Here is a 21,818-nt window from a genome sequence, read left to right on the forward strand (position 1 = left end):
GTAGTGTAAAACAGTGGGCCTGTATTTTTCTGCACTGTCCCACACCTAAGAAGGGAGATTTATATTGCCAATCAGTGCATCTGTGCCAGTCCTGTCTGCGGTATCTGTCAGTCATTTTCTGCCACAGAAACTATACTGTAATACAGTGGGCCTGATTTATTCACTAGTCACCCATAAAAAAAAAATAAGGGGAGATTAATATAACCTAATCTGTGCATCTGTGCCAGTCCTGTCCGTGGCATCTGTCTGTCATTTTCTGCCACAGAAAATATAATGTTCAACAGTGGGCCAGATTTATTCACTAGTCTCCCAGAATAAATAAAAAAAGGGGGAGATTAATATTGGCACATCTGCATCTGTGCCAGTCCTGTCTGTGGCATCTGTCTGTCTTTTTCTGCCACAGAAAATATACTGTTCAACAGTGGGACAGATTTATTCACTAGTCTCCCATGAAAAAAAAATAAGGGGAGAATAATATTGCCTAATCTGTGCATCTGTGCAAGTCCTGTCTGTGGCATCTGTCTGTCTTTTTCTGCCACAGAAAATATACTGTTCAACAGTGGGCCAGATTTATTCACTAGTCACCCATAAAAAAAATAAGGGTAGATTACAATTGGCAAATCTGCATCTGTGCCAGTCCTGTCTGTAGCATCTGTCTGTCATTTTCTGCCACAGAAAATATACTGTTCAACAGTGGGCCAGATTTATTCACTAGTCTCCCATATAAAAAAGGGGGAGATTGTTATTGCCAGTGTGTGCATCTGCGTCAGTCCTGTTAGTGGCATATCTGTCAGCCACTGTCTGCCACTGAAGCTGTGTACTGTTATACAGTGGGCCTGATTTTCCCTGCAGTCTAACACACCTATAAAGGGAGATTTAAATTCACCACAAGTTTGCGTACACCTTCTAACTGGTTTTACAGTACCAAATACCGTTTGTTTGGTGACATTTTTCAAAACATGAGGAAGTCTGCTGGAAGAGGTCGTGGCCGTGGGCGGTCATTGCCAGCTGGTAATAATGGTAGTGGTGGTGGAGCATCAGGTGGTCATGGGAAAAGCAATATAGCACCTAAGTCTAGAGTTGTTTAGCCAGCATCATCGTCTGGCTACACAAGGCCTCGAACGCTCCCTTTTCTGGGAGTAGGAAAACCGCTTTTAAAGCCGGAGCAGCAGGAACAAGTTTTGGCTTTCCTTGCTGACTCTGCCTCTAGCTCTTTCGCCTCCTCTTCGGAAAGTGCAAAATGTAAAAGCAGATCGTCGTCAGTGGATGTTCCCGGTCAGGGACAAGTTGCTTCCTTGTGTTCTTCACCCAGGACAACAGAGAAGGATGCGTCAGGCGACACAACGGGTTACTCCATGGAGCTCTTTACACATACTGTGCCTGGGTTAGAAAGGGAAATTGTTAACAGGCCATGCCCATTACCAGATGAATCTGACATGGAGTGCACAGATGCACAGCCACAGCCAGATTATTATGCTGTTCCTTTGACTCAGATCACAACATTGCCCTCGTAGTGTACTGAGCCAGAATCTGACCCTGATGAGACTATGGAGCCCCGTCACGAACGCTATAGCGTAATAATAATAATAATAGCACCGGCTTACACGGTGACACAGAGGAAGGTGCACAGGACATAGAAGAGGAGGTCATAGATGACCCAGTTGTTGACCCCGATTGGCAGCCATTGGGGGAAAAGGGTGCAGCCGGCAGTAGCTCTGAAGCGGAGGAGGAGGAGCTGCAGCAGGCATCAACATCGCAACAGGTTCCATCTGGCAGGCCCGTATTTAGCCAAAAACGGCAAAACCAAAAACAGTTGTAGGACAGCGTGGCCATCCGGTTAAAGTAGGTCAGTGTGCAATGCCTGAAAAGGTATCCGATAGTAGGAAGTGTACAGTCTGGCATTTTTTTAACCAAAATCCAAATGATCAGTGCAAAGTCATCTGTAAAAAATGCTCAAGGACCTTCAGCAGAGGTCAGAATGTTAAAAATCTAAATACAAGTTGCATGCGTAGATATTTAACCACCATGCACTTGCAAGCCTGGACTAACTACCAAACGTCCCTTAACATTGTTGCACCCTCTCACAATGAAGCTAGTCAGCAACGCTACATTCCTTCCCTCACTGTAAGCCCACCGTTTACCACACCACCTGCAGTAAATGTGGAGGTTTCGTCGCAAGGCCAAAGCAGTCAGTGAATCACCAGGTTCATGGTAGGAAACACTGTATGTAGGGCAACAGCAAGAATACCATCACCAACCCTCTCTCAGTCTGCAATGTCCACCGGCATCTCCGCTAGTTCCACCATATGCAGCTCTCCAGTCCAGCTCACCCTACAAGAGACTCTCGTTAGGAAAAGGAAGTACTCATCCTCGTATCCGCGTACACAGGGTTTGAACGCCCACATTGCTAGATTAATCTCGTTAGAGATGATGCCCTACCGGTTAGTTGAAAGCAAAGCTTTCAAAGCCCTGATGGACTACGCTGTACCACGCTACGAGCTACCCAGTCGACACTTCTTTTCGAGAAAAGCCATCCCAGCCCTCCACCAGCATGTAAAAGACCGCATTGTCCATGTACTCAGGCAATCTGTGAGTAGAAAGGTGCAGCTGACAACAGATGCATGGACCAGTAGGCATGGCCAGGGGCATTACGTCTCCATCACGGCACACTGGGTTAATGTGGTGGATGCAGGGTCCACAGGGGACAGCAATATTGGGACAGTTCTGCCTAGCCCATGGTCTATGAAACAGTTGGCTGTAGGCGTTCGCCCCCCTCCTCCTCCTCCTCCTCGTCCTCCAGCAGAAGCGAGAGCTCGTCCACAGACCACAGTCGCACGACCACTCCATCCGCAGCTGCCACTGTTGCACACGAGGTGTCCCATTATGGAACAGCTAGTGGCAAGCTTCAGCAGGCTGTATTGGCAATGAAGTGTTTGGGCGACAACAGACACACCGCGGAAGTTCTGTCCGAGTTCTTGCAGCAAGAAACTCAGTCATGGCTGGGCACTGTACATCTTGAGGCAGGCAAGGTAGTGAGTGATAACGGAAGGAATTTTATGGCTGCCTTAGCCCTTTCACAACTGAAACACATTCCTTGCCTGGCTCACACCTTAAACCTGGTGGTGCAGTGCTTCCTGAAAAGTTATCCGGGGTTACCCGACCTGCTCCTCAAAGTGCACAGACTTTGCTCGCATATCCGCCGTTCGCTCGTACACTCCAGCCGTATGCAGAACCATCAGCGATCTTTGAACCTTCCCAAGCATCGCCTAATCATCAACGTTGCAACAAGGTGGAACTCCACACTGCACATGCTTCAGAGACTGTGCGAACAGATGCGTGCTGTTATGTATTTATGGGAGGATACACATACACGGGCAGGCAGTTGGATGGCAGACATGGAGTTGTCAGGTGTGCAGTGGTCGAAGCTACAAGACCTGTGTCAAGTCCTTCAGTGTTTTGAGGAATGCACACGGCTGTTTAGTGCAGACAATGCCCTAATAAGCATGAGCATCCCCCTAATGCTGATGCAAAGTTTGACGCACATAAAGGAACAGGCGTCTGCAGCCGAGGACGAGGGAAGCCTTGATGACAGTCAGACATTGTCTGGTCAGGGAAGTCTACTGGACATGGTGGCGGGCGAGGAGGAGGAGGATGAGGAGGATGATGGGGATGAGTATTTTTTGGATGAGGAAGCTTCTCAGGGGGCAATAGAAACTGCTGGCGTTGCAAGGCCAGGTTCAGGGTTTTTGAGGGAGACAAGTGACGTTGATTTGCCCGAAAGTGCTCCTCAACCCAGCACAAGCAGTGATTTGACAACTGGAACATTGGCCCACATGGCGGATTATGCCTTGCGTATCCTCAAAAGGGACCCACGCATTATAAAAATGATGACCGATGACGATTACTGGTTGGCCTGCCTCCTGGATCCACGCTATAAAGGGAAAATGCAAAATATCATGCCACATGAGAACCTTGAACAAATCTTGGCAACCAAACAAGCAACTCTTGTTTGATTCAGGCATTCCCAGCACACAGCGCCGGTGATGGTTCTCACACGAGCTGCCGGGGGCAACAGGGCAGATGTGTTAGAGGTGCACAAATCAGAAGTGGCGTTGGACAGAGGGGTTTTCTGACCAGGTTGTGGAGTGATTTTGCAATGACCGCAGACAGGACAGGTACTGCAGCATGAATTCAAAGTGACAGGAGACAACATTTGTCCAGTATGGTTACAAACTATTTTTCCTCCCTTATCGATGTTCTCCCTCAACCGTCATTCCCATTTGATTACTGGGCATCCAAAATAGACACCTGGCCTGAATTGGCCGAATATGCATTGCAGGAGCTTGCTTGCCCAGCAGCTAGTGTGCTATCAGAAAGAGTACTCAGTGCTGCTGGTTCAATACTGACCGAAAAAAGGACTCGTCTGGCTACCCAAAATGTAGATGATCTAACCTTCATTAAAATGAACCACTCATGGATTTCTAATTATTTTGCCCCACCTTTCCCGGCTGACACCTAGCTTTCCAGTAAAAAGGTCTTGCTTTCGGACAGGTCTTAATCACTGTTCCAATCTCATATTTTGCAGCTGCTGTATGTCCAGCATACGCCATTTTACACCTCCCTAAATGGGCTGACTCCCCCCACGGGGCCGTGGTCGCCACTTGGCACAAGCACCCGTGAGAGTACCGTTTGTCTGAAGAGGTGGGTGTACCCACTTTTGGGTGACGGCACTGGCACTGGGTCACTCATTGTACAATGAAGTGTCTCTGGCGGTGGTGGCGCGCACCCAACTTCAGACACACCGTTGTAACATGAGGGGCCCTGGGCCAGTACCGCCGGCCACGAGAGAGTGTCCCCCCCCCGCAGTTCAAACAGCGCTCTACCACTTTCAAAATTATCTCTCACTGCTCCACCACTGTTTAGTCTATGCGGTGAAATCCTTCAATGCCTGGCACGGACAATACCAAATTGTTGACATGTATGATGCTAGTTGAAATATTCAGGGGCTGTCCTACATTTACACCAGTAAATACGTTGCGCCAAATAACAATGTCTGAAAGTCAACAGAGGAGCCCACCCCTGTACCTAAGTATGCCACCTGTTGTTAGGGCTAGCGGAACGCACCAAATATTAAGACAGATAGAGTATGGTGCGTTCGCAGCCCGGGGTCCACCGTGCAGAGATGGAACCTGCTGCCAAGTAACGACGGACTATATGGCGGTACTCATAAGTATACACACGTGGGTTAAACTTCACCCAACGTGAAGGAAGCGATCCTGTTGCGTCACAGGACCGCGGTACCGCACATAGAGCGCGAGCAAGTAGTCAGCGAACTCAACCCCAACTAGGATTGAAGTCCGATTAGACCCTTGCTGGCATAACACCGCAACTGGGTGTGTAAGGAAACTAAATAATGATTTTAAGGCACAAGAGTGCATGCGGTGCCGCACTGACGAACGCCACTAACCACCCAGGCTTGGGTAAGGAAAGCACAGAGGAAGTGCACGGCGCGGTACTGGCGGTCACAGCAACTGGACGCTGTAATGTGTGATTCGTGCTGTAGGCTAAGTCGGGCGCTAGATAGCAACCATACACCTTCCGCGAACAGACATTCAATAGGGTAGGGGTATCCAAGGACGACTTGCACTCACAACATACACACATTAACAATTGTACACTAGCGCATGGCCGTGCGGTCATGCGCAGTTTATATAGTTGCAGCACAGGAAGTGGCCACAGAAACTTTGCCCTTCCAAGACCTGCCAAGAGGACCAATGGAATGTGCTGCAGAGCCTGAGCACATGACCCTCGATCTCCAACGGGAGATCTTGCCCTGGGCATGCTCAGTGTGTGCAGACAAGGACTTAGTCCCAGAGAAGTCCGCTCGCTGCTGACCAGCACTGACTATAATGGCAGAAGCTGAAGAAGCAGCAGTAACTCTCTGTACAGCGTGAGACTGAGCAAGACGCTGGGACCGACGTCCCTGCTGAGCAGACTCCACTGCGGCTGGATAAGAATGGGAGACCGCAGCGGAGATGGCTCGAGATTCCCCCTGTGCAGAAGCCGGAACTCGAGACCTAACACCTGTTTTTTGTTTTTTTTTTGTTTGAGATACATTAACATCTATTTATTATTTTGGAGTACTAACTGTGTCAGACACTACTTCCAATTGTCCTCCGCTGACCACACCAATGCTGCCTGTGTACCCCTGCAACATAATCGAACCTGCAATGAGCATATTTTTTTATTTTAGGCTTACTAAGTCTGTCTGCGGTCCATCCTTCAAATTGTCCTCCGCTGACCACACCAATGCTGCCTGTGCACCCCTGCAACATAATCGAACCTGCATTGAGCCTAATTTTTTTATTTTAGGCCTACTAACCTTTTTTAAACCTGCAGTGAGCAAACGTTGTGGTATAAGGTCTACTTTGGTTTGGGTCTACAAACTGTGTCTGCAGCTCCAAAGTGTTCTCCAGGTTGCCTTTCCTTAGCTTCAATTTTGAAACTCTCGTTAAGTAGTTGTTCATATAACACTGCATTAGGCCTACAAGTTGGGTTTGGGTTCTAGAAACAGTGTCTGCCGATCCAAGGTGTTCTCCTGGTTTCCTTTCCTTAGTTTCAATTTTAAGGCTCTCGTTAAGTAGTTGGTAATATAACACTGGATTTGGCCTACTTGTTTTGTTGGCCCTACTAACGGTGTCTGCCGCTCCTTGCTGTTCTCCTCCACTGAACAAAGCAATGCCGCCTGGTTAGTCCTGTTACCAATTTTGAACTGCATTTAGCCCACTTTATTATTTGGGCCTATATCTGTGTTTCCTCCTCATCCTGCCCATTGCACAGCCAGTGATAGATGAGTCTGCTGGTACATTGACCCAGAACGCTACATTCCCCGTGCACGCTACACAGCCAGAATGTGACCCTGCTGAAAGTCAGGTTCCCCTTCCCGCATACCATACCACCTTACACAGGGACAAAGAGGAAGGTGCAGATGAAAGTGCAGGTTCCTTCATCAGGTGAGGGGGGATTAATCGTTGGCGACGTCACTGGCATAGGGCCCCTCATAGTATGCAAAAGTGTTGCTGCCGGTGGGAGGTGACCCCGCCGTGCAAACACACCGCCATACTTTGAGGGGCCCTGTGCCAGTGCCAATGCCAACAAGTGGGCCCCCCTGCTTGCTCAGGATCACAGCACTTGCAAAGTTGAAATACTTACCTCTCCCTGCTTCACTGCCGTGACGTGGTCCACATTTCCTGGGCCCACTAAATACTTGAACCAGCCCTACCCCCCACAACTTTAGCCAAATGACCCCCAATTTCCAATGCCTAACTATTATTATAAGGTAAATTAAGATTGACAAGCTTCAGTAACAAGAATGGATGTTTTTGCCATTAACCCCTTACCGGCATCGGACGTACTATACCGTCCGATGCCGGCTCCCCTGCTTTGATGCAGGGCTCCGCGGTGAGCCCGCACCAAAGCCGGGACATGTCAGCTGTTTTGAACAGCTGACATGTGCCCGTAATAGGCGCGGGCAGAATCGCGATCTGCCCGCACCTATTAACTAGTTAAATGCCGCTGTCAAACGCAGACAGCGGCATTTAACTACCGCTTCCGGCCGGGCGGCCGGAAATGACGTCATCGCCGACCCCCGTCACATGTCCGGGGGTCGGCGATGCGTCTCCATTGTAGCCATAGAGGTCCTTGAGACCTCTATGGTTACTGATTGCCCGTCGCTGTGAGCGCCACCCTGTGGTCGGCGCTCACAGCACACGTGCAATTCTGCTACATAGCAGCGATCAGCAGATCGCTGCTATGTAGCAGAGCCGATCGGCTTGTGCCTGCTTCTAGCCTCTCATGGAGGCTATTGAAGCATGGCAAAAGTTAAAAAAAAAAGTTTAAAAAAATGTGAAAAAAATAAAAAAAACATAAAAGTTTAAATCACCCCCCTTTCGCCCCAATCAAAATAAATCAATAAAAAAAATATCAAATCTACGCATATTTGGTATTGCCGCGCTCAGAATTGCCCGATCTATCAAATAAAAAAAAGTATTAACCTGATCGCTAAACAGCGTAGCGGGAAAAAAACTCGAAACGCCAGAATTACGTTTTTTTGGTCGCCGCGACATTGCATTAAAATGCAATAACGGGCGATCAAAAGAACGTATCTGCACCGAAATGCTATCATTAAAAACGTCATCTCGGCACGCAAAAAATAAGCCCTCAACCGACCCCAGATCACGAAAAATGGAGACGCTACGAGTATCGGAAAATGGCGCAATTTTTTTTTTTTTTTTTTTAGCAAAGTTTGGAATTTTTTTTCACCACTTAGATAAAAAATAACCTAGTCATGTTTGGTGTCTATGAACTCGTAATGACCTGGAGAATCATAATGGCAGGTCATTTTTAGCATTTAGTGAACCTAGCAAAAAAGCCAAACAAAAAACCAATGTGGGATTGCACTTTTTTTGCAATTTCACCGCACTTGGAATTTTTTTCCCGTTTTCTAGTACACGACATGTTAAAACCAATGATGTCGTTCAAAAGTACAACTCGTCCCACAAAAAATAAGCCCTCACATGGCCAAATTGACGGAAAAATAAAAAAGTTATGGCTCTGGGAAGGAGGGGAGCGAAAAACGAACACGGAAAAACGAAAAATCCCCTGGTCATGAAGGGGTTAAAATGGGCACTGTAGGTGTTTTCCTGGCCCCCCACTCACTGCTGAATATGCTTCCCCATTGACTTGCATTGGGTTTCGTGTTTCGGTCGATCTCCGACTTTTCGAGATAATCGGCCGATTGCAGTCGACTCGACTTTTGAGATAGTTGGGTTTCGCGAAACCCGACTCGACCCTAAAAAAGTAAAAGTCGCTCAACCCTAGTTTTCACTCTAAGTTGGGTCTCCTTCATGTGTGCTGCAGGTAGAAGTAGGGCTCCCAGACCAACAGGCCTGCACTTACTTTCAGTCGACTACATGTGCCACTATCCTTACATTTTTTTAACATTAGTGCTCTACCAAGTTGATATTTGTGCTACTTGAGTGTGGATGTGAAAAAAACCAGTATGGGCTGTTGCATGAGGAACCAGGGCTCCCAGCAAATAAGGCTTACACCTTTCCCTCACCCACCTCGTCCATGGCTGGCTTTTTCTGTGCCATTACAAAATGTTCTACTATTTGTGAATTGATTAGTCAACTACCTATGTTACTATCCTTACATTTTTCTACCAATAGTAGTCTACGAAACTGATGCCTGTGCCACTTAAGTGTGGCTGGGAAAAAAACAGTTTGAGCTTTTGCATGAGGTATCAGTGCTCTCAGCAAAGATGGCTTACACCTCGCCCTCGCCCACCTTTTCTTAATTGAAACTTCAATTCAAAGCTCTAAATGCTGGCACAGATACTGATACCTCATGCATGGCCAATCGCTGACTGCTGCTGTGTGATTATCAAATTTCTACTGTGAGTTAATTGCTGTCACTTTTTCTGGTGTCCAGCCATAATTTTTTTTATAAATGTTTGGACTCCAAGTTGGGTCACCTTCATGTGTGTTGCCTGAATTTTGCAGACCTCTCAGAACACCAGGCCTACACCTGTCACTCATCCACCTATTACTGATCAATGTTTCAGCTAGAAATGCTGGTCCAAGTCCTGTTCCATGCATCCATGCTGCGCAATTATACTATTTGTACTCTTGGTCAATTGATGCCACTTTTCCTGGTGTCTACCCCTAGTTTGAGCTGTTTGGGAAGCTTTTTTCCACCCTTAAGGTGTTCTATATACATTTGGTTTTGCCCCCTACCAAATTCAATGGGGTTCAGGTACGTTTGCCTGGAACATCGGGAAAGGTTCACTCATCTTTAGTAATAAGAGGCAATCAAGACATTGTATCTACCCCAAAGTGATATCAATAAAACATCCCCATATTCCGAAAATCAAAAAGTATATGACTCCCAGAAAATAATGACACAAGCAAAAAAATGTCAGATTTTTTTTTTTTGGTTAGTGCAATTGTTTGGAGGCCCTGGACAGGTAAGCATCTCTGCCTCTGTACTGGTGTTTTTTTGTCAAGATTTTTTTTTCCAGTTAAATAAAGCAAAAACTAATCATATTTTCTATCTCCATAATCATACTGACCTAGAGAATCATATTGCCAGATTATTTTTTACTGTAAAATGAGCGCAGTAAATAAAAAGCAATTGCGGAATTATTATTATTATTTATTTATATAGCACCATTGATTCCATGGTGCTGTACATGAGAAGGGGTTATATACTGTACAAATTACAGATATCACTTACAGTAAACAAACTGACAATCACAGACTGATACAGAGGGGCGAGGACCCTGCCCTTGCGGGCTTACATTCTACTGGATGGTGAGGAAGGAGACAGTAGGTTGGGGGGTTGCAGCAGCTCCGATGTTGGTGAGGCGGTAGCTCCGGGAGTGGTGAGGAGGCAGCGGGGTCATTGCAGGCTACAAGCTTTCCTGAAGAGATGAGTTTTCAGGTTCCGACTGAAGGATCCAAATGTGGTTGATAGTCGGACGTGTTGGGGCAAAGAATTCCAGAGGATGGGGGATATTCGGGAGAAGTCTTGGAGGCGGATAGGTGAGGAGCGAATAAGTGTGAAGGAGAGAAGGAGGTCTTGGGAGGACTGGAGATTATGTGAGGGAAGATATCGGGAGATTAGTTCAGAGATATATGGAGGATACAGGTTATAGATGGCCTTGTAGGTCAGTATTAGTAATTTGAACTGGATACACTGAGGGAATGGGAGCCAGTGAAGAGATTTACAGAGGGGAGAAGCGGAGCAGTAGCGAGGAGAGAGATGAATTAGTCAGGCTGCAGAGTTAAGAATGGACTGGAGAGGTGCGAGGGTGTTAGCAGGGAGGTCATAGAAAAGGATGTTGCAGTAGTGGAGGCAGGAGATGAGGGCATGCACAAGCATTTTAGTAGATTGAGGGTTGAGGAAAGGACGGATTCTGGAAATATTTTTGAGCTGGAGGCGACAGGAGGTGGAAAGAGCTTGGATGTGCGGTTTGAAGGACAAGGAACAGTAAAGAGTTACTCCAAGGCAGCAGACTTCCGGTACGGGGGAAGCTAGGTCAGTTAAGGAAGATCTGTGAAATGGAGGAAAGATGATGAGTTCATATTTGTCCACATTGAGTTTGAAGAAGCGAGAGGAGAAGAAGGAGGATATGGCCAATAGACACTCTGGGATTCTGGACAGCAGAGAGGTGATGTCTGGGCCAGAGAGGTCGATCTGAGTGTCATCAGCATAAAGGGGATACTGGAATCCATGGGACTTTATGAGTTTCCCCAGGCCAAGTGTATAGATTGAGAAGAGTATGGGTCCTAGAACAGAGCCTTGGGGACTCCAACAGAGAGAGGGTGGGATGAAGAGGTAATGTGGGAGTGGGAGATGCTGAATGTGCCGTTGAAAAGGTATGAGGAAATCCAGGATATGGCGAGGTCTTTGATGCTAAAGGAAGAGAGGATCAGTAGTAAGAGGTAGTGGTCAACTGTGTCGAAAGCAGAGGACAGGTCTAGAAGAAGGAGTATAGAGTATTATCCATTAGCTTTGGCTGTAAGTAGGTCGCTAGTAATTTTGGTCAGGGCTGTCTCAGTGGAGTGATAGGGCAGAAACCAGATTGTAGATTGTCAAAGAGCAAGATAGATGAGAGGTGGGAGGAAAGTTCAGTGTGGACGTGCTGCTCCAGGAGTTTGGAAGCGAATGGGAGCAGCGATATTGGGCGATAGCTGGACATAGTGGTTGGGTCGAGGGTTGGCTTTTTAAGGACAGGTGTGATTGTGGCATGCTTGAAAGCAGAAGGGAAGGTACAAGAAGTTAGTGATAGGTTGAAGAGGTGGGTTAGGTATAGGATTAGAGTGGTGTTGAGGTTGGGGATGAGGTTGGATAGGGTCAAGTACACAGGTGGTGAGGTTTTATTTGGAGAGGATACAATTAAGCTCCCCTTCAGTGATGTTGGAGAGGGAGGTTATGGGGTTTGGGCATTGGTCTGGTATACAAAGGGGTTGTGGTGGTTGAACAATGAAGACTTGCCTTGTTTGGTCGATCTTATATTTGAAGTGTTTGGCAAAGTCCTCAGCAGAGATGAGGGAGGTTTGGACAGGGCAGTGGTGGGTGAAGGAGGGAATTAAAAGCTTTGCATAAATGTTTAGCATTGTAGGATAGGGAAGATACGAGGGTTGTGAAGTAGGCCTGTTTAGCAGAGGTGAGGGCAGATTTGAAAGCGAATGCTGCCTGTTTGAATGCAGTGAAATCGTCTTGCGAATTTATTTTCTTCCAACACTGCTCTGCAACCCTGGACACTTTCCAGAGCTTTTTAGTGGTGTTATTATGCCAGGGTTGTCTGTTGATACCTCACACTCTGCCATGAACGAGAGGGGCGACCGTGTCAATAGCTGATGCGAGAGGGCCATTGTAGAAAGCAGTGGCACTGTCTGTGTTGTGTAGTGAGGATATGGATGCCAGTGGTAGAATAGAGTCAGAGAGCGTGTGGGTGTCTAGGTGTGCGAGGTTGCAATGTTTTTGCTATTTCACCGCACTTGGAATTTCTTTCCCTGCTTTCAGTACATCACATGATAAATGGATGATGTTATTCAAAGCTACAACTTATCCCCCCCAAAAAAGCCCTTACATTGCTATGTTGAGGAAAAAATAAAATATGGCTCTTGGAATAAGGAGAGGAAAAAATGAAAGTGCAAAAGTGTAAAAGTGACCAGTTGGAAAAGGGTTACTCAAGGCTTTGTTACGGTATTTATCTAGTGCATGGTTTCTAGCACATACCGATACTTTTCAACAAAAACCCAACTATATCCATTACTCTCCCGACAGCTTCATTAAAGTACAGCATAAAATTCATAGATTCTTCTCCACAAAACCCGTGAACTACAAACACAGATTAGAGCTGTTTATAAAGTATTACATTGGATTATAACATTTTTAATAATAGATTCCCTTTAATGCGCATTTTAATCAGGCAAATGTGTTCCATCTGTCATTGTTCCAGAACAATCTGCAGACACACAAGAAGTCCGACTTACATTTATTTTTTAGAATAACTTTGATACATTCTCATCCCCGTCCAAGTCCATTACGATCACGCCATATTAGTATTTATTTTCTGTAATGTGAGGCAATTAAAAGAGAACCACATTACTGCTTTTCACATCATGTCACAGAAATTGAAACCTAATGGAATAAAGAGACTAATCGAAGCTGATGGAAATTTCTTAATGTGATGAAATTTCTTGTACTGTGTAAAGTACACATCTTGTCTCATCACCACTGTTGTTTCTCAATGAGACTTGGTGGTAATGGCAGGTGAAGCTACACTTTTCTTGTATTTTCCAGAGATGAAACACTCATCTGGTAAGATTGCTGCCTGACATTTCCCTGTCCCCAATTGAGGTTATAGTCTGATTTTTCTATATCAGACACACACTTTTATATCAATATTCCCAAGGAAAAATGATAAGAACATATATACTCCATGTAGACGTTGACTTTGGTCAAAACTAGCAACCTGATACTGCAAGGATTCAAATAGATTAAGGGGATCACAGTCCAAACATGGGTATGGTCCTCAGAAAAAAACAAGATATGTTGATAGATTAATCCGAGAACTCCAAGAATCAAGTGATCAAAAATTGTTTATTTATTCAAATAACAACCAGTCATACAGGATGCCAACGTTTCGGCCAAAAAGGCCTTTCTCAAGGCTCTTATCTAAAGAATAACACAACATAATTAATCAAAGAGATAACCATATCAACATATATACTGGTTGCATATATAACAGAAGAGAATGCATAACAAAATATTTGTACACCACACTGACTGTGCGAAACAATGGTGCAAACGTGTCCCAAACACTGTATGAACAAAGATAGGAAAATTATGTATATTGTCAGACACATATAGAGATCTTCCATATATACCACATAGTATATGATCAAAATTCCATACAACATAATAGAATTCACCATATAGATGAAAAGGAAAACTAGACTATTAATCCAAGGTCCAAAGAAAGGAAAAAGTAATCCAACACCGATAATGACCATTGTAATAGCCAAGGAATTGGAGTAATATCAATCTGTAAAGAGTGAGAAAATCAATTACCTGTATGATGGTAACAAAGTAGAACTATAGGAGATAAAGTGAAAACAAGACTGAAGTGAGTATCGCACAAGGACCGAAAAGGATAGAGTGAGAGACAAAAATGGGCTTCATATTACCTGGTAAGTGAGTTGTGTGAGGCTACGGACACAGCCGCTGGAAGGATGAGGTGTAAAGAGTGACAGAAAGCGCTCTATTTATGGGACAACTGACCTATAGACCCGGAAGAAGAAAAAGCGGCATACACGCGCAAGCGCTGATCTGGCTGTGAGGAACGCAGGCGCCCTGCACCATTAGCCGAAGCAAGTGGGGCTGCAGAAGCCCTGATCTGGCTGTAAGGCACGCAGGCGCCCTGCACCATTAGCCGACGGAAGTGGGGCTTCGGAAGAGAGATGGCGCAGAGAGATTAGTGCGCAGGCGCCAGGTGCTTAGAAACCATACGCGCCCAGCTAGAGTAGACGGCAGGAGTAGGGCAACCAAATGACAGCCGAAATGAAGACACAATTGCGCAGGCGCTCAAAATAAAAAGCCGCGCATGCCCAGGAGAGCAGGGCCGATGGAGGTAAAAGAAAGAGAAACAAAAGGGAGCACCACAAACCTGTTCCAGGATGAAATAAACACCAAAAAGGGGTGACGGACCACAGGATTAAGTCTGGGGGAACAAAAGAAAAACAATTAAATAGAATAATGTCATATAGTATTACAAAGGCATTAGAAAATATAAGTAGGATCACGTAATACACCTATATAATAGGAAACAACGAAAGCATATATATGTATGTATGTACATATATCCATATACAGATTTATAGAGGAAGTGAACCATGAGATACTGAGAACAGAGCCAATCTAGTCTCCCTCAAGACCACTAATAGGAAAATCATAATATTATTATGGTATCAATAAAATGTCTCATATTCCCTATTCAGGCCATGTGGTTCTAGAGTTTGAAGAACTGGATCCAATAGGCCTCCTTCTGTTTAAGTTTCAAAATTCTCCTGGGCATGCGCAGCTTTTTATTTTGAGCGCCTGCGCAATTGTGTCTTTCGACTGTCATTTGGTTGCCCCACTCCTGCCGTCTACTCTAGCTGGGCGCGTATGGTTTCTAAGCACCTGGCGCCTGTGCACTAATCTCTCTGCGTCATCTCTCTTCCGCAGCCCCACTTCCGTCGGCCAATGGTGCAGGGCGCCTGCGTGCCTTAGAGCCAGATCAGCGCTTCTGCAGCCCCACTTCAGTCAGCTAATGGTGCAGGGCGCCTGCGTGCCTCACAGCCAGATCAGCGCTTGCGCATGTATGCCGCTTTTTCTTCTTCCGGGTCTATAGGTCCGTTGTCCCATAAATAGAGTGCTTTCTGTCACTCTTTACACCTCGTCCTTCCAGCGGCTGTGTCCGTAGCCTCACACAACTCACTGACCAGGTAATATGAAGCCCATTTTTGTCTCTCACTCTATCCTTTTCGGTCCTTGTGCGATACTCACTTCAGTCTTGTTTTCACTTTATCTCCTATAGTTCTACTTTGTTACCATCATACAGGTAATTGATTTTCTCACTCTTTACAGATTGATATTACTCCAATTCCTTGGCTATTACAATGGTCATTATCGGTGTTGGATTACTTTTTCCTTTCTTTGGACCTTGGATTAATAGTCTAGTTTTCCTTTTCATCTATATGGTGAATTCTATTATGTTGTATGGAATTTTGATCATATACTATGTGGTATATATGGAAGATCTCTATATGTGTCTGACAATATACATAATTTTCCTATCTTTGTTCATACAGTGTTTGGGACACGTTTGCACCATTGTTTCGCACAGTCAGTGTGGTAGTAATGCAACAGTAAAATGTCACTGAACATTTAGCAGCAAACACTTAAAGGGGTATTCTGAAGTTCTTAAACTGCTTGTATTAATTTTACAGAATGAAAATAAGCAAGTTTGCAATTGACTTGCCTTTTCTTTCTGCTGAGAGCTTTTATCTTTCATAGCGCACAGCTTCTTTCCATGAAACTTGACCTCCATACTCTGACCAAGTGTGCAATATCTACTTTCCAGGAGAGAGTTTAACTGCTCTTAACATCGCAGTCCGCTCTCTCCAGCCCATTGATTTTTATATAGCAGTTATATTCATGGCTAAAAGTGTTGGCACCCTTGAAATTGTTCTAGAAAATGAAGTATTTCTCCCATAAAATAATTCAATTACACGTTTTGTTATACACATGTTTATTTCCCTTGTGTGTATTGGAGCAACAAAAAAACTTTAACATAGTATAAAAGTAGCTGATAGTGCAGACATGTGGTCCATCGAAAAGTAAAGTGTATGCCCAACTAAAGAAATATGCACCTACAAACTAAGACCAAGAAGAATGCAAAATATACTAAAGAATATACAGTATACTTTATTAAATTTTAATAGATGAAGGTTTAAAAATGAGTACAACAACAAAAAAGCGACATCACCAGAGGGTGCTAAAAAATGGCATAAATACAATGGACAGTTCAATAAATAGTCAAACAGACAAATGGATAGAAAAATGGATGTCAGTATGAAAAGATCAGCAAAAAACTGTATATGAATAAGATTAATGACCGTAGTATTAAAAGGTTGAATATTTAATGTCCATAATTAAAATCACATAGTAATAAATAATTTCTACAGTGTAAGCAAGGGACACAGACAGCCAAAAAGCTAATAGAGCTAGAATACATACCATGAAAAACAAGACAATCAATACCAGTGTATCATTGTATAATAGAGTTGAAATGTTCATTATGCAAGGTTGAAAAACAGTATTAGCCAATACCCATAGTGTAAGCACATAATGAGCCCTCCGGGATGGTGTCAACCCCATCTGTGCAAACATGGGAAGAACATACAAACTCCACGCAAATGTTGCCCCAGGATAAAACTAATATTCTGGTACGGCAAGATGACAGTGCAAACCAATAAACCACCAGTCTGCCCCAGATCATTTTTAGCAGAGTTCTCTCTATTATGTGTATGGAAATAGCTTATCCACCCGGTTGCAGTTGCCACAGCTACTAATATGGTTGATAGATTTCCCTCTTACTAAACTTTCCCCACTCCAAATGATTTTAATGATGATAGGGTGATATTTCTGTCCAACCATAACACCGATAGCTCCACTCTGTGCCAGTCATTGCACTGGTTGCCTATCTGCTGCAGAGTTCAGTATAATCTTATCACTCTCATCCACAAAGCAAAGCTCTCTACAGTTCTGGATCATACATCTCCTCTTTCATTTGCCAAACACTCTGCTCATGGTGTCCGTTCTGCTAATAACCCTCTCTAATCCGAACCTACCACTTCCTTCTCCAGAAATTTTTTTATGCTGTACCAGCTCTCTTGAATGTACTACCCTAGCAATTTTGGAAACAGGAACACATGGGCTACTTGCACAGTGAACAAGTCTGTATGATCATGTTCACTCACCACCAAGAAACTTGAAGACACAAAAGAGCATAGTAGAACCAAAAACACTCAGTTTCAAAAAATCACAGTAATCCGCAAGTGCTAGCAAAAAGATGTAAAAAACAGGGTATTTGGTTGATACGTTTTTTGCAAAAAATGTATACTAAGCTGCTCCACCAATCGTCACGGTATACCCATATCAGAGCAGTCCTAACTGATGTATGCAATCCCTATCTGATGTATTTAAAAACCTGATCATCTGTATATTACCTGTGTGAACAGGATTCAGAGAGGAAAAGTCCATGTGGACATGCTGAGTGGAACATCTTTTGTGCAGATAGCCCAAGAGGAGTGGTGGGAAACTCCCTAGTCTTGTAGACACAAGAGAACAATTATGGAAACAGGAACAAATGGGCTACTTGTGGAGCGCCCCCAGACGCAGGGCCGTGGGGTACTCGGTACCGGTTCTCTCTGTCTTGGTGCTGAGGTTGTCACGGTGGCTGGGCCCGGTCTGTTACCCTGCTAAGGGGCGTCCAATGAAAGGGTGATGAAAGTTTGTCAAGGGTTCATGACGCCACCTGTGGTATTCGGTCAGGGTGACCGACACTGCTTAGGGGTCCGCTGGGGTGATGGATTGGCAGCTAGATGGTATACCTTCCCACAGGTGAAGTATATCCCCAGGGCTTCCCAGTAGTGTAGGTGGCGATGATGTGAGGCGCAGTTAATAACGAGGACACAGGGTTGCAGTCTCTTTACATTTTTACTGAAGACTTCGGGGTCCGCAATCCAGAGCACTGCTAACAGGGCTGGCTGAGTCCGGCCGGTCCGAAGGCACATCCAGAGTTCCCTTTGCAGGTGGAAATCAGTGCCTACCAACTAGCGCCTGTGTGTTGTAGTCCTTCCCTGCTGAGCACCACGGGATAGTCCTCACAACTTTCGTATTCGTTCATTCTCTCTCTCTCCGTCCCCCAGTTTATCTGGCTAGGACACACCCGTTTGACAGGAAGGTCTGGAGTTATTCTGGGACCCTAGAGACGCCCCTCTCCCACATTTGCCCCCTATGTATGCTTAGGTGATTTAAGGTAGACAGCTAACCTATAATCAACTGTCCTGCCGCTGTTTGAAGTAATGCTTGAAGCCTGTTACTTCCTCGGCGTTCCGGCCACCGGCTACGCGCCTCAGTAGGATGTTGCCGATCTCGGGGCACGACTCCTACTGGTTCTATCTCCTTTGTGCTGTGATCTCGTTTCTCACTTCTCCACAATATCCTTCGCTTCGTGTCCTTCCTTAGGATGCCGCCGCAAGGTAGTGCAGGCGCGGCTCCGTAACGATCTGTCTTTCTGCTAGGTACCTGCCAGGAACTCACCCCTGACAGGTCCTCCCTGGAGCTCTCCCAGGCTGCGTTCTGCCTAACTTCCTGTCCAACCCCCAGTTTTACCAGAGTGTGAGGAGTGGCCTAATACATAGTGCCTTTTGCTCCCCCTGGTGGCCGGAGTGTGAAGTGTAATGTGTGACTGTGATACCTGGTCAGGTGAACTCCTTTAGTGCAATCAGACATAACATCACTCCCCTTAGTGGCAGAGCGACCTTACTGCAACGACCAGGACTCTGGGGTGCTGCACTTGCACAGTAGCAATTTGGTTAATTCCCAATGTCCACATTCTAAAACCACATTTCTTTAGACTGGCCTATCACCTCACCTCACAAATTCACTGTTCTCCCATCTTAGCTTTTCCTTTGAATCTGGTCCCTCCTATCATTTGGTCCTACACCCTCCAGACAGCAATTTGTATATGCACTTGTGCAGATTCTGTCTGCTGCCTGGTTTATATGACAATATTTTAACACCCATACTTATTATATTGCTAGATGGACCGTACACAACAGGCAAATTGTAGAATTATATGTTTTAAAGGGACACTGTCACCTGAATTTGGAGGGAACAATCTTCAGCCATGGAGGCGGGGTTTTTGGGTATTTGATTCACCCTTTCCTTACCCGCTGGCTGCATGCTGGCTGCAATATTGGATTGAAGTTCATTCTCTGTCCTCCATAGTACACACCTGCGCAAGGCAAGATAGCCTTGTGCAGACATGTACTACGGAGGACAGAGAATGAACTTCAATCCAATATTGCAGCCAGCATGCAGCCAGCGGGTAAGGAAAGGGTGAATCAAATACCCAAAAACCCCGCCTCCATGGCTGAAGATTGTTCCCTCCAAATTCAGGTGACAGTGTTCCTTTAATGTCTGATATTGTCTGAGCATGGCCCATCATAATTGTAAAGTGTTGCAGAATATGTTGGCAATATGGTAATATAATTATTACTTTTTATAGATACTTGTGGCCCTATTTTACGTGGCCCTATTTTACGATCACAAAAATTATTATTATGCAAAGACACATAATTGGGCATATTTATAAACAAAGGTGGACCTGTTTTTGGTGTAAATGCAATTTTACACTGGACATATTATTTATGAATTATTTCTGCCAAAAAGGATTGTATGTTTCTACATGCTTTCAACACTTTGCTCCTGGAAGCTCAAAAGTGGTCATGATTTAGGAATATTTAAGTTTTAGACATATTATTACCTTGTTTTTGATAAAATGTGGTGTAAAACCTAGCAAATTATGGTATACCATTTCAAAGCTGGCGAGGTTTTACATGATTAGCAAAATTTCGTCATTTACACTGGATGAACATTTAAGTAAAAGTTATTTCTCTCGCCCATCACCCCTACTCTGGAACTCTCTACCACAACATATCAGACTCTCGCCTACCATCGAAACCTTCAAAAAGCCTACAACCTGCAGTAACCACCGCTCGACCAAGCCACTGCCCTCACCTACAGTATGCTCACCCATCTCTTGTAGATTGTGAGCCCTCGCGGGCAGGGTCCTCTCTCCTCCTGTACCAGTTGTGATTTGTATTGTTCAAGATTATTGTACTTGTTTTTATTATGTATACCCCTCCTCACATGTAAAGCACCATGGAATAAATGGCGCTATAATAAATAATAATAATAATTTAAGCTATAATGAGCAAAAAGCACTGGACAAAAATCACAATTGTGAGTGAATAATGACTTTTCTGGATGTTTTTTTCCTTGTTGACACATTTACAATTTTAAAACATAAAAAATCATAATATAGTAGCTTGCGGCATAGTGGTAAAGCTTTTCCATAATAGATGCCACTTTTTTGACCCTTGGCATTGACCCTAATTTCTTTTCTTACAGATAAAAAAAACCCAGTCATACCTACATATGTATGAACAGGAAGATACTATTGTTAGTAAGTTTATTTTATTGGGCAGCACGGTGGTGCAGTGGATAGCACAGCAGCCTTGCAGCGCTGGAGTCCAGTTTGAACAACCCCACCAAGGACAACATCTGCAAAGAGTTTGTATGTTCTCTCCGTGTTTGCGTGGGTTTCCTCCGGGCACTCTGGTTTCCTCCCACATTCAAAAAGACATACTGTTAGGGAATTTAGATTGTGAGCCCTAACGGGGACAGTGATGATGATGTGTGCAAACTGTTAAGCGCTGCGGAATATGTTAGTATAAATAGTATAGCTTAATAAAGATTATTATTATTTTATGAGCATTTGTTCACTTATTTTTTGTCCACAATTTTTGTTGCATTTCAATTATTAATTTTTACTCTTAGGCCGGGGGTCAGACTTGCGAGTGCATTGTGAGAAACTTGCGCGAGTTTCTCGCATCAATATCCGGCACTGCTGCCGCCACTCAGGACCGGAGTGTGCGGCTACATGTATTTCTATGCAGCCGCACGCTCCGGTCCAGAGTGCTGGTGGCAGTGTTGGGTATCGATGTGAGAGACTCGTGTGAGTTTCTTGCATTGCACTCGCAAGTCTGACCCCGGCCTTCACAAACAAATTTTAGTTCAAAGTACACCAACTTTTATTTTTGGATAAAATTATCTCTGGTTAGTGCTTTTTTTTTACAGGTTAGGGGTCCTGGGTTCAATTCCCACCAAGGACAACATCTGCATGGAGTTTGTATGTTTTCCCCATTGCTCAGCGGAGACATCAGTCCCAGCGTCTTGCTCAGTCTGACTCTGTACAAAGAGTTACTGCTGCTTTTCCTGCTTCTGCCATTGAAGTCAGTGCTGGGCAGCGGCGAGCAGACGCTTCTGGGACTAAGTCCTGCTTTCCTTGTTCTGAGCATGCCCGGAGTAAGATCTCTCAGTGGAGATCGAGGGTCACATGTTCAGATACT

General features: G+C 44.8%; 1 long non-coding RNA gene across 1 annotated transcript in view; it reads left to right on the top strand.

The window, feature by feature from the left end:
• Nucleotides 1-21,122, top strand: part of LOC138676844 (uncharacterized) — a 288,868-nt gene extending 267,746 nt beyond the window's left edge. The window contains exon 8 of the long non-coding RNA XR_011320832.1: nucleotides 20,818-21,122. This is a non-coding gene — a long non-coding RNA (uncharacterized lncRNA). The remainder of the gene's footprint in view (nucleotides 1-20,817) is intronic.
• The last annotated feature ends 696 nt before the right edge of the window (nucleotides 21,123-21,818 follow it).

This window comes from Ranitomeya imitator, chromosome 4, assembly GCF_032444005.1.
Source record: "Ranitomeya imitator isolate aRanImi1 chromosome 4, aRanImi1.pri, whole genome shotgun sequence".
Classification (NCBI taxonomy): Eukaryota; Metazoa; Chordata; class Amphibia; order Anura; family Dendrobatidae; genus Ranitomeya; species Ranitomeya imitator.